Source organism: Taudactylus pleione, unplaced genomic scaffold (genome assembly GCF_031769625.1).
Source record: "Taudactylus pleione unplaced genomic scaffold, aTauple2 ptg000497l, whole genome shotgun sequence".
Classification (NCBI taxonomy): Eukaryota; Metazoa; Chordata; class Amphibia; order Anura; family Myobatrachidae; genus Taudactylus; species Taudactylus pleione.
Window position 1 is genome coordinate 570,240 of NW_028284899.1, and position 10,616 is coordinate 580,855.

A 10,616-nucleotide genomic window follows, 5' to 3' on the forward strand; every position below is an offset into this window, starting at 1 on the left:
AACCACAAGTGCATGCAGCTCCGATGTTACTGATTATTTTGCATGCTTGCGTCTGCATCTAGTGTTGCGATGCCAATGTCAATGCATTCATTAGCATATTTTCGCAGCTGACCGGTGCGTGCGAATACGCATTGCGAACCAACCCGAATCAGGCCCTAAGTGCTCTGTACCCTTCCATATTACCTAGTACCTGACTGTGCATTACAATTAGGAGATATATGTAAATGAATTGATCAGTTAAATGAAAACAGCTCCATGGTGTCACAGCAAGGAAATCTGCTGGCTTTGACATGCTGACACAGGATGTGGTTAAATATCTCGATGACAGATTATCCTAGAGTTTCCCAAACTCATCCGTAACAGTCCAGGTTTTAAGGCTATCCATGCTTGAGCACAGGTGACTTAATTAGCACCTCAGTCAATTTGATTTAACCATCTGGACTCAAGCATGGATAGCCTTAAAACCTAGACTGTAATGGCGGAGTTTGGGAAATTCTGGATTAGCCACTTATACCCAAAGTACTTAACATGTCTTGCAGAAGAGGAAACACGTGTAATTCAAGATCACTGTTGCTATTAGCAGATGTGAGTCCTCTATGTATCTTTCTTGTACTGGAGAGCCCAGGGTTCTTGATGCTTGCTGTAGAGACTGACATGTGGTGTTGGGTATTAATATAGTTACGGGCTGGTGATGAATGAATGGCTTGCCACTACTATACAAGGGTTTTATGATGCATTTGGTACATTGAGAACTTTTACTGCAAATTGGGATAATTAGCATTTTTCAATAAATAGTTGTGACTTATTCCCCGAAAACACCAGTTTTCGGGGGGTTACCGCAAATATTTAGCACACCCCGAATGTATGACAGAGGAACCACAGCCGTTATCTCCGATACCAGCTGCGATCCTTCCATTCCTGCCGGCAGCCGCAAGCCCCATAGGTTTCTATGGGGGATTCGATGCTGCCATATTTACCAACTTCTAGTAGCCTGCTGTAACCTATGGGCGACATATGGCATAAAGAGCTTAGGGAGGGTACCATAGGAACCCTCCCTCGGCACTGCCCACAAAGCATGTGCTTTTAATTTTGCGCCCAGATCGCATTGCAAATGCAATCATTAATAAATGGGCCCGTAAAGCGACTGTGTTTACCAGTTCTTGGTTGTAAGCACAAGTCAGAGACGTTTGCTGGCAGGCTGACAAACAAAAATCCTTAGGGACCACAGCGAGTCACAGAAGGTAAGTTCATTGTCAGGTTGGTGAAACACCAAATCAGTGCCCAAGAGGGTAGTCCAAAGCCAATGTCCGGTCAGTGCAGGCAAATAACTGGAAAAGTGAAAACACCAGAGACCACGAGTAACAGCATATCCAGGTACTAGACTCATCACGCTTATCCATGACTGTGCTTCCCAGCAGGATGTGTTCCTGTGTGCCAATCACCGGCCACCTGCCATGGAGGGGCACTTGCCAACGAGGCCGGAAACTGTCTCCCAAGTTTACAGCCTGACAATGGTTCACTTGGAACACTGGTATCCTACTAAATCTGCAATTACATACAGTCACAGGTACTGACTGGAGAAATCCTAAACTACGGAGAGCAACTGATCGGGTGTGGTTCATTAGGTCTACATTGTCTAGATAGACAATGGAAGATAGACAGGGACTGAAGGTTGACGCGCTAAAGGTCGACTGGTAACAAGGTCGACAGGTACTGAAAGTCGACAGGGTTAGAAGGTCAGCATACTAAAGGTCGACATGTATGAAAGTCGACAGGGTCAGAAGGTCGACATACTACATGTCGACTGGTAACGAGGTCGACAGGCAGTAGGTTGATACTCAGTCAAATGGTCGACACTTTTTTTTTTGTAGGGTTAGGCACTCACTCCGACGCTTAGGGTTAGGCACTTACCCCGACGGTTACGGTTAGGCACATTATCCGACGTGTTAGGGTTAGGCACTTACTCCGACGGGTTACGGTTAGGCACTTACTCCGACAGGTTAGGATTAGGCAATTACCTCGACTGATAGGGTTAGGTACCAGGAGGGAGGTTTAGGGTAAAGATTAGGACTAAAAAACAAAACAAACCATGTGTTGACCTACTGACCAGTCAACTTTTAGTGTGTCGGCCTTCTGTCCCTGTCGACCTTTAGTGCGTCGACCTTCAGTCCCTGTCCACTCACTGCACCTGTCAACCTTGTTACCAGTCGACCTTCAGTCCCTGTCTATTGCCTGTCTATCTCCCATTGTCTACCTAAACATTGTCTATCTAGACAATGTAGACTTAATGACCGGATACCCAACTGATCAGCTGACCATTTATAAAGGGATGAGAGTCATAGACTATGACGTATAGTGGTCCAACGGGCAGAACATTCAAGATGCTTCAATGCAATAATAACACAAAATTAAGCACAAGATATAATGGATAAGGTACAGAACGTGTGAGGCTCATAATGCAATGTAGAGGCAGTGAGAACCATGCTCTGAGCTGGCCGTGTAGAGTCAGGGTAAGCCCTACCCACCCAGTAGTGAGTGTTCTAGCCTATTGTGCCCTCAGTTCAACTAGCAGGTCCGCTTAAGATACAAAATTGCACTTGGCGTAAGCAGTAATGAGCTGTGCACAGTGTGTCCTAGCTATATAAGGAACGGTAGGCAGACAGCTTGAAGAGAGGTAAAATTGTGAGAGCTAAAGCACCAACCAATCAACTCCTGTCATTTTTCACACAGCCTGTAAAGTGACAGGAGCTGATTGGTTGGTACTTTATCTCACAATTTTATCTCTCTCCAACCCTATTGTGCCCTCAGTTCAACTAGCAGGTCCGCTTAAGATACAAAATTGCATTTGGCGTAAGCAGTAATGAGCTGTGCACAGTGTGTCCTAGCTATATAAGGAACGGTAGGCAGACAGCTTGAAGAGAGGTAAAATTGTGAGAGCTAAAGCACCAACCAATCAACTCCTGTCATTTTTCACACAGCCTGTAAAGTGACAGTTAGGAGCTGATTGGTTGGTACTTTATCTCACAATTTTATCTCTCTCCAACCCTTATTAAATCTCCCCCTAAGCCTTGGATGGAGATAAAGTATCAACCAATCAGTTCCTAGCTGTCATTTTTGAACACAGCCTTTAAAATGACAGGAGCTAGCTGATTGGTTGGTACTTTATCTCTCTCCAAGGCTTAGTGAATAGACCTCATGAGATTTATCATATTATATCGTTCCGACGCGGATGGGAATGAGATCGTGTGGCTTGTATAGTGTGTATGCCGGATGGCGCGTTCACAGCTGTCGTTTTTCACATCGGCCTATCTGCAGTGCTGAACAGCAGATGGGGAAATGCAATGAACGATGCCATGCTGCTAAATGCAGCATGTAACGATATATCGCACCATCGTACACAGGATTGTGCAGAGTGGCTGCTATGGGCAACTTCTCCACTGGTCCTTATCCACTCTTTGCGCGGTATACAATCGGGAAGCCGGCTGCCGGAATCCCGACAGCCGGCTTCCCGACTGCTTTATCCCGGCGTGGGATAAATGACCGGCGTCTATTTCTAGACGCCTGTCATTTTCCCCGACAGCCGCGGGGGGGAAGGTTAGGTTTAGGGCACCCGGGAGGGTTAGGCTAGGGGGAGGGAGAGTTAGGGTTAGGCACCCCTGTGGGGGACTTAGGGTTAGGCACCTCCCGGGGCACTTAGGTTTAGGCAGCGGGGAAGGGGGGGTTAGGCACTTGGGGGGGGGTTAGGCACCCCTAAGGAGGGTTAGGGGGTTAGTAGATACTTACCATAGGGACGATCGGGATTTACAGCGCTGTCGAGCTTCCGCTGCCGGGCTCTGCTGTTTTGTCGGGCTGCCGCTGCCGGGAATCGAACTCCCGGCCATGCGGCAGCCGGGATTTCATACTGATTCCCTTTGCACTACTTGATGCATCAACCCAATAATTATATGTTTGGTTACTATAGTAACTACGGCAATTTTCATCTGATTACTTTCGGATATCGACAATGTTTTCGGACCAAGTGTTGTGATATTGGGACAATTGCCCAATATTGCAACACAGTTTTAATGGTAAATATATAGACAAATACCTTTAAAGTAGAGATGTGCGGGTTCGGATTTACTCGGTTCTTATCGCCATTTTACCACAAGTTCGGATTAGTTTGGATTTATTTTATTGGCTATCCAAAACACGTGATAGCCGATAGCCAATAAAATGCCGTTTTCAGATCCGAGTAAATCCGAACCCGCTCATCTCTACTTTAAAGCAATGTGTGTGTGTATTGTGACTAATGTTTTTATAAGAAATATGTCCAGACCCCAGTGGTACTTGAAGGATGAAGGAACCATCAGTTACACACTTCTGGAGCGATGTGTTGGCACTTTTTATCGTTGAGATCATCTATGCAGCATTACAGAACATGCTAAATCACCAGTCATGTACAATTAATGAGGGGTACACAAAAATATTATTGGGCAGTTTGCATGTGCCTGCGTTCTTAGGATGCCACCAATCAGCTCCTAACTGTAACTTTTCAAACACAGCCTGTAATGTGACTGTTAGGAGCTGATTGTTTGGTACTTTATCTCCTTCCACTTTCTCTCTCTCAAAGGCTTAGTACATAGTCCACTTCTATAAAAAAAAAAACCTCATTCTATTTGTATCATACTGTACATCTGTCCCACTGCATGAACTTGCCTGTCATTTGGAATTCTGTTTAAGTGAACGGCAGCAAAGGTTATTTACTAACATGGCTCAAAGGCACAAATATACACTTTATCATAGCAACCAATCAGACATTTGTATTTATCATATAACTAGCACTAAACAGTTGAAAGCTAATTGCTGTTTGGTTGCTACATTTTGAGTACACACTTGCACTTCTTGGCAATATTAATAAATAACCCCGTGGCAAACTGTATTTTGCCTCAAGTATTACCGTTACTAATACTTACCATAGCCGTAGACTACTGAATAGAGGGGGTCATTCAGACCCGCTCGTGAGCGGCGGTACGCTCGCAAACAGGTCGATGTTCTCCCACTGCGCATGCGCACGACGGAGGGAGCTCCGTCTTGCACATGCGCGAGACCCGGCGAGCGACGGGCTCTCCATCGGTCCGGGTCTCGCACCAAAGGGGGGGTGCTGTCGATGTTGATTGACAGCACGCCCCCTTTGGTGGGCGTGCCTGCCAGACGGAGGCGTTCCCATGGGAACGCCTACCGTCTCAAGCCGGCCCCACTGACATCACTCTGATAGAGCCAAAATCACTCCAGGGCTTGCGGCAGCGAGACCCTACCGCAGGGTCTCCGTCCCAAGCCCGATGGTCGCGATGGTCAAGACCATCGCGACCATCATCATGGACGCTCGCTATAGCTGTGGATGGTAACCCACAGCTATGCGAGCGTCCATGAGGACGCTCCTAAAACAGGTAGGAGGGCCCTGATTCAGAGCGAGCGCTCTGGTCAGAGCGTTCAGCTCTGAATCAGGCCCAGAGTTCCTCGATGTCCTATAGAATGGTTTGTGGAGTGGTATTTTACCGAGGAGAAGGGATGTGGGGGTGGGAGGTGAGGGCTGCTACTGGTCACAAAAAAATTACATTTGAGGTGGAGAAGAATATTTGTAAGTAAATAGACTAGTACAGGCCTGACAAACCTGTGGTGCTCCAGCTGTTGTGAAACTAGACATCCCAGCATGCCCTGCCATAGTTTTAGCATTCCCTAAAACAGGGATGGGGAACCTCAGGCCCGGGGGTCATACAAGGCCCACAGAATCATTTGGTCTGGCCCTCCGAGCTTTTTTCCGCTAGCCTCATTTGGCTACAGGGAGCCTAGAATGGCAGACTGCATCTAGAATCTATGCAGTAGGACGCTTCAGACGGTCACACCGGAGAATCTTCAGGATGCTCCTGGCGATGCTTTAATCCACTTGCAATTGTGGCCCCTCCCTGTGTGACATCACACAGCGGGGGTGTGGCCTGCAAATAATGTTTTATATATCAAAATGGCCCTCGGCAGAAAAAAATTTCCCCACCCCTGCCCTAAAAGCTGGGACTTGTAGTTTTACAACAGCTGGGGAGCCACAGGTTGGCCAGGTCTGTTCCATTGTACTAACCAGTGGATAAATATTTAATATACCCCTTTGTTATTTTAATGTTTACTCTATCACTGTTATCACTACAATGAGGTCACTGGAGTACTGACATTTTTTAGCCCAATGGTGCCAGAACTCCCTAGCAGTGTTTTTTTTTTTTTAATTGGATAAAAAGAGAATTAGTTATGATTATTCATAGATAAATAGAGTGATTGTGCTGAATATTGAAAGCTTCTATGACATTTAAAAAAAAAAAAAAGTAAGCTTTCAACATTGAGAGATGTTAAAATTAAAGAGATAACAATTACAATTAAAGAGATAACAAATTAATTATCCGCTTAATTAAATGACTTCCAAATCTCTATTCATGTGAAACAATGATGTTGGGAAGCTCTGGGGGCATGGAAATATTCAGAATGCAACAGGCCGCTCCAGAAAGGTTTCCAAATGTCAGACTACTCCGTAACCAGCCCACCTGACTGATTAGGGAAAACTGCAAAGATTCTGCTTTACCATTCATTTGAATGTGCCCATTTATTCAACATTGTAAAAACACCATTGAAATTAAGGGGAAATTGAAATGAATCTAGAAAGCTGAGATTTTCTTATCATCTCTGGTAAATTAGTGATTCTCATCCATTTATAACACCCCCAAAAAAGCACCAAAGACAGGAACCTGATTGATTAGAAAGTTGGGACAGAATTTCCCTTTTTTCCATGGGATTTACAGCTATTTTGACCTCTTTAAAAACAGTTGTAACATTTTGTTTTAGAGACCCATTTATATGCAAGTCTAGGCTAGTATGTTTCTTGGTGAAATATAAATACATTTGTAATTCATTAAAGGCTTACTAACACCAAATAATCGGGTGCTAAATTGTGCCTAGTACTGAGGACTATACAGTAAATGATTTACACCATTATATTGTCTCTCTTTTATGCTATTTTGACTGTCCTTTTATTTTTTGGGGAAACTTTTCTGCACCCGATCATATAAACAATAGTAATGATGTTATTAATGTTTTATAATACAATATATATGTAAATGTTGTGAATATTTTGGATTTATTTTTCTTGGCTTTATTTAAGCCGCACGTGTAAAGTACGTGTTTCTACATACTGTACAATTACATAAGCTTGGATTTTACTTCCATTGAAATTAGACAATGACATGAAAGGTAATAGAACTGTTGCTGCTGACTAGCTAAATGAGCAACTGAAACATTCACAAGTCAATGGGAGACATATTAGTGGAACATTGCAGGTTCCTGTGATGAAGGTTATGCTGAGGGCCACTGAGCTGGATGAATGTTTTGTCCTAATTCTCCACCATGCTGCATTAGAAACAGAGGAACATATATTTAAACAGAACATCAAAAATAGTTTTGTGGTCTAGGTAGAACATATTCTCCAACCCTATTACTCCAGGTGAATGTAGCAGTCCATGGCTGTTTTTGTCCCCAGTGATATTTGCAACACTTTTTGTACACTGCCAGTGGGCCATATTATCCATCAGCATTGCCTAAGCCAGTGGTTCTCAAACTCTGTCCTCAGGACCCCACATAGGTCACATTTCCCAGGTCACCCAGCAGGTGCACAGGTGTATTCATTACTCACTGACACATTTCCCAGGTCACCCAGCAGGAGCACAGGTGTATTCATTACTCACAGACACATTTCCCAGGTCACCCAGCAGGTGCACAGGTGTACTCATTACTCACTGACACATTTCCCAGGTCACCCAGCAGGAGCACAGGTGTACTCATTACTCACTGACACATTTCCCAGGTCACCCAGCAGGAGCACAGGTGTAATCATTACTCACTGACACATTTCCCAGGTCACCCAGCAGGAGCACAGGTGTACTCATTACTCACTGACACATTTCCCAGGTCACCCAGCAGGAGCACAGGTGTACTCATTACTCACTGACACATTTCCCAGGTCACCTAGCAGGAGCACAGGTGTACTCATTACTCACTGACACATTTCCCAGGTCACCCAGCAGGAGCACAGGTGTACTCATTACTCACTGACACATTTCCCAGGTCACCCAGCAGGTGCACAGGTGTATTCATTACTCACTGACACATTTCCCAGGTCACCCAGCAGGTGCACAGGTGTATTCATTACTCACTGACACATTTCCCAGGTCACCCAGCAGGTGCACAGGTGTATTCATTACTCACTGACACATTTCCCAGGTCACCCAGCAGGTGCACAGGTGTAGTCATTACTCAGTGATACGTTTTAAAATATCCACAGGTGGAGCTAATTATTTCACTTGTGATTCTGCGAGACCTGGAAAACATGAACTGTTTAGGGTCCTCAGGACCAAGTTTGAGAACCTATGGTCTAAGCCAATGTTGGCTAACCTTGACACTCCAGCTGTTGTGGAACTATATATCCCAGCATGCCCTGCCAGTTTTAGCATGCCCTAATAGCAAAACTGTAGCAGTGCATGCTGGGTTATGTAGTTCCATAACAGCTGGAGTGTCAAGGTTAGCCAACACTGGCCTAAGCCATAATCATACTTAGGCACAGGTGACTTAATTAGTACCTAAGTATTTTGATTTAACCATCTGTGCTCAACCATGGATATCCTTAAAACCTAGACCATTAGGGCGCCTTGAGGATCGAATTTGGGAACCTCTGGCCTAAGCTTATAGCAACTATTTCAGTCTTTTGCGCTAGAGCTCCTGCAACAATACTGTTGGCCTTCATAGTGGATCTGCATGAGTGGATGGGTGGTAGGTGGATGAAACTGAACCCTTACAAAGACATAGGGCCGTATCCAATTGCTGGCGAAAAGCAGTTATCGTTGATACTTTTTCGCCTATGTCATTTTCGCCAATCTGGACTTATCCCCGTATTCAATTCTTCCGACTTTTTGCCGGTGCGGAAAGACAATGGATAGAACCCTGCGAAAAAATATCACCTATGAATAGGTGTCTAGAAAAAGTGCAGAATTGGGATTGTGGGGTACAAACTTCCAATAACCACCCTGCACCCCTTGGACAGTCCCCCAAAGGTATTCAGTGTCAAAAACATTTTTAAAAAGTACCACAGGACACCCCAAAAAAAGTACTTTCATTTTGGGGCCGAAAAAAAGTTGGGGGACAAACTTCTAAACTAGCGAAATAGACTCAGGGGGGGTCCCCAAGTATGCACCAGGTGTTGTTTTGATTGCAGGTGGTTGCGGCAGGTGGATTTTTCACTTTTTTTAAAAGTTCAGATTAGCCACATATGCTTGCACCCATTTTCAGGTACCCCAAATTTGCTGGGGCCACTCATTTTTCCAAAAACAACTTGCTAATTGCTATTCATCACTTTTTCAAAGACGCTAAACAGTACCTTTTGAGACAATTTAAAAGACCCAAAATACCTTCAGAGGGGCTATTCGGGGGTACCCATAGTGATCCCCCATGTCACAGCATCTTTAGGGGGGTGTCAGGCTGGTTTCCCCAAAAATGTCAGCACTTTTTGCTGGGTCCCGTTTTTTGCCGATTTGAAATTGAATACGGGGATACGCGGGGACGAGCGCAATATACTTTTTCACTCTGAAAAGCGTCGATGTCGGCGAACAGTCCAGCAACGGACTTTTCGTTCCTAACTGAATACGGGCCATAATTGTGGTCGGAGCATATCACTCAAAAGAATGGACTTTGGGCCGGATTCAATAAGAGGCGAAAGGCCGAGATCGGCGATAAGCGCAATGTTTTCACCTCATTCGCCTGTTTAGAGGTGAAGCTTTCACCTACTTACACAATGCGCGCTCCTGCTTCAATTGTAAAACAGACTAATGGTGCATACACACGATCAGATTTTTCCTTCAGATATGAACGATAACGATTTAAAAATCGTTCAGTCGTTCATATCTGAAGGAAAATCGTTCATATCTGACATGCCTGAACGATGGACGATCAACGATGCGCGTTCCCGTTTGTCAGATAACGATATCTGACATCTGATGTGTTTGCAGTCAGACTTGGACGATTCCATTCATTTTAATGCAGTCAAAAATCGTTCAATCGTTCAAAACTTTGGTAAAATCGTTCAAATCGTTCAGTCGTTCATCTGACAAATCTGACAAGTCTGACAAATCTGACCGTGTGTACGCTCCATAAATCGCATATGTGCGAATGTAATGAATAGCGAAAAGCACAGGTTATTTTAGCAAAATCATGTCCGTAACTGTTCTTAGGCATCAATATAGAAGTGTTTTAATAGCCCTATTAAAAAGTATTTTTGGATTTTAAATTCAGTCAAAGAGCTGTTATTTGCAAAAGTGTGGAAAAATTATCGAAAGCATTTTTTTGGGAGAAAATTAATTTGCGATAATTTGGGGGTACATTTAAATGGGTCCTAGTATATTTTTGTCTCTCTAAAGCCCCCTGCAATCCTAAAAACTCTTGACCCATCCATACAGCACCCCAAAATACCCGACCCAATACTTATAACCCATTTTCAAACACTTATTACATTTTCACCCAAAAAATGACATGCCTTTTTTAGAGGTTAAATAAAT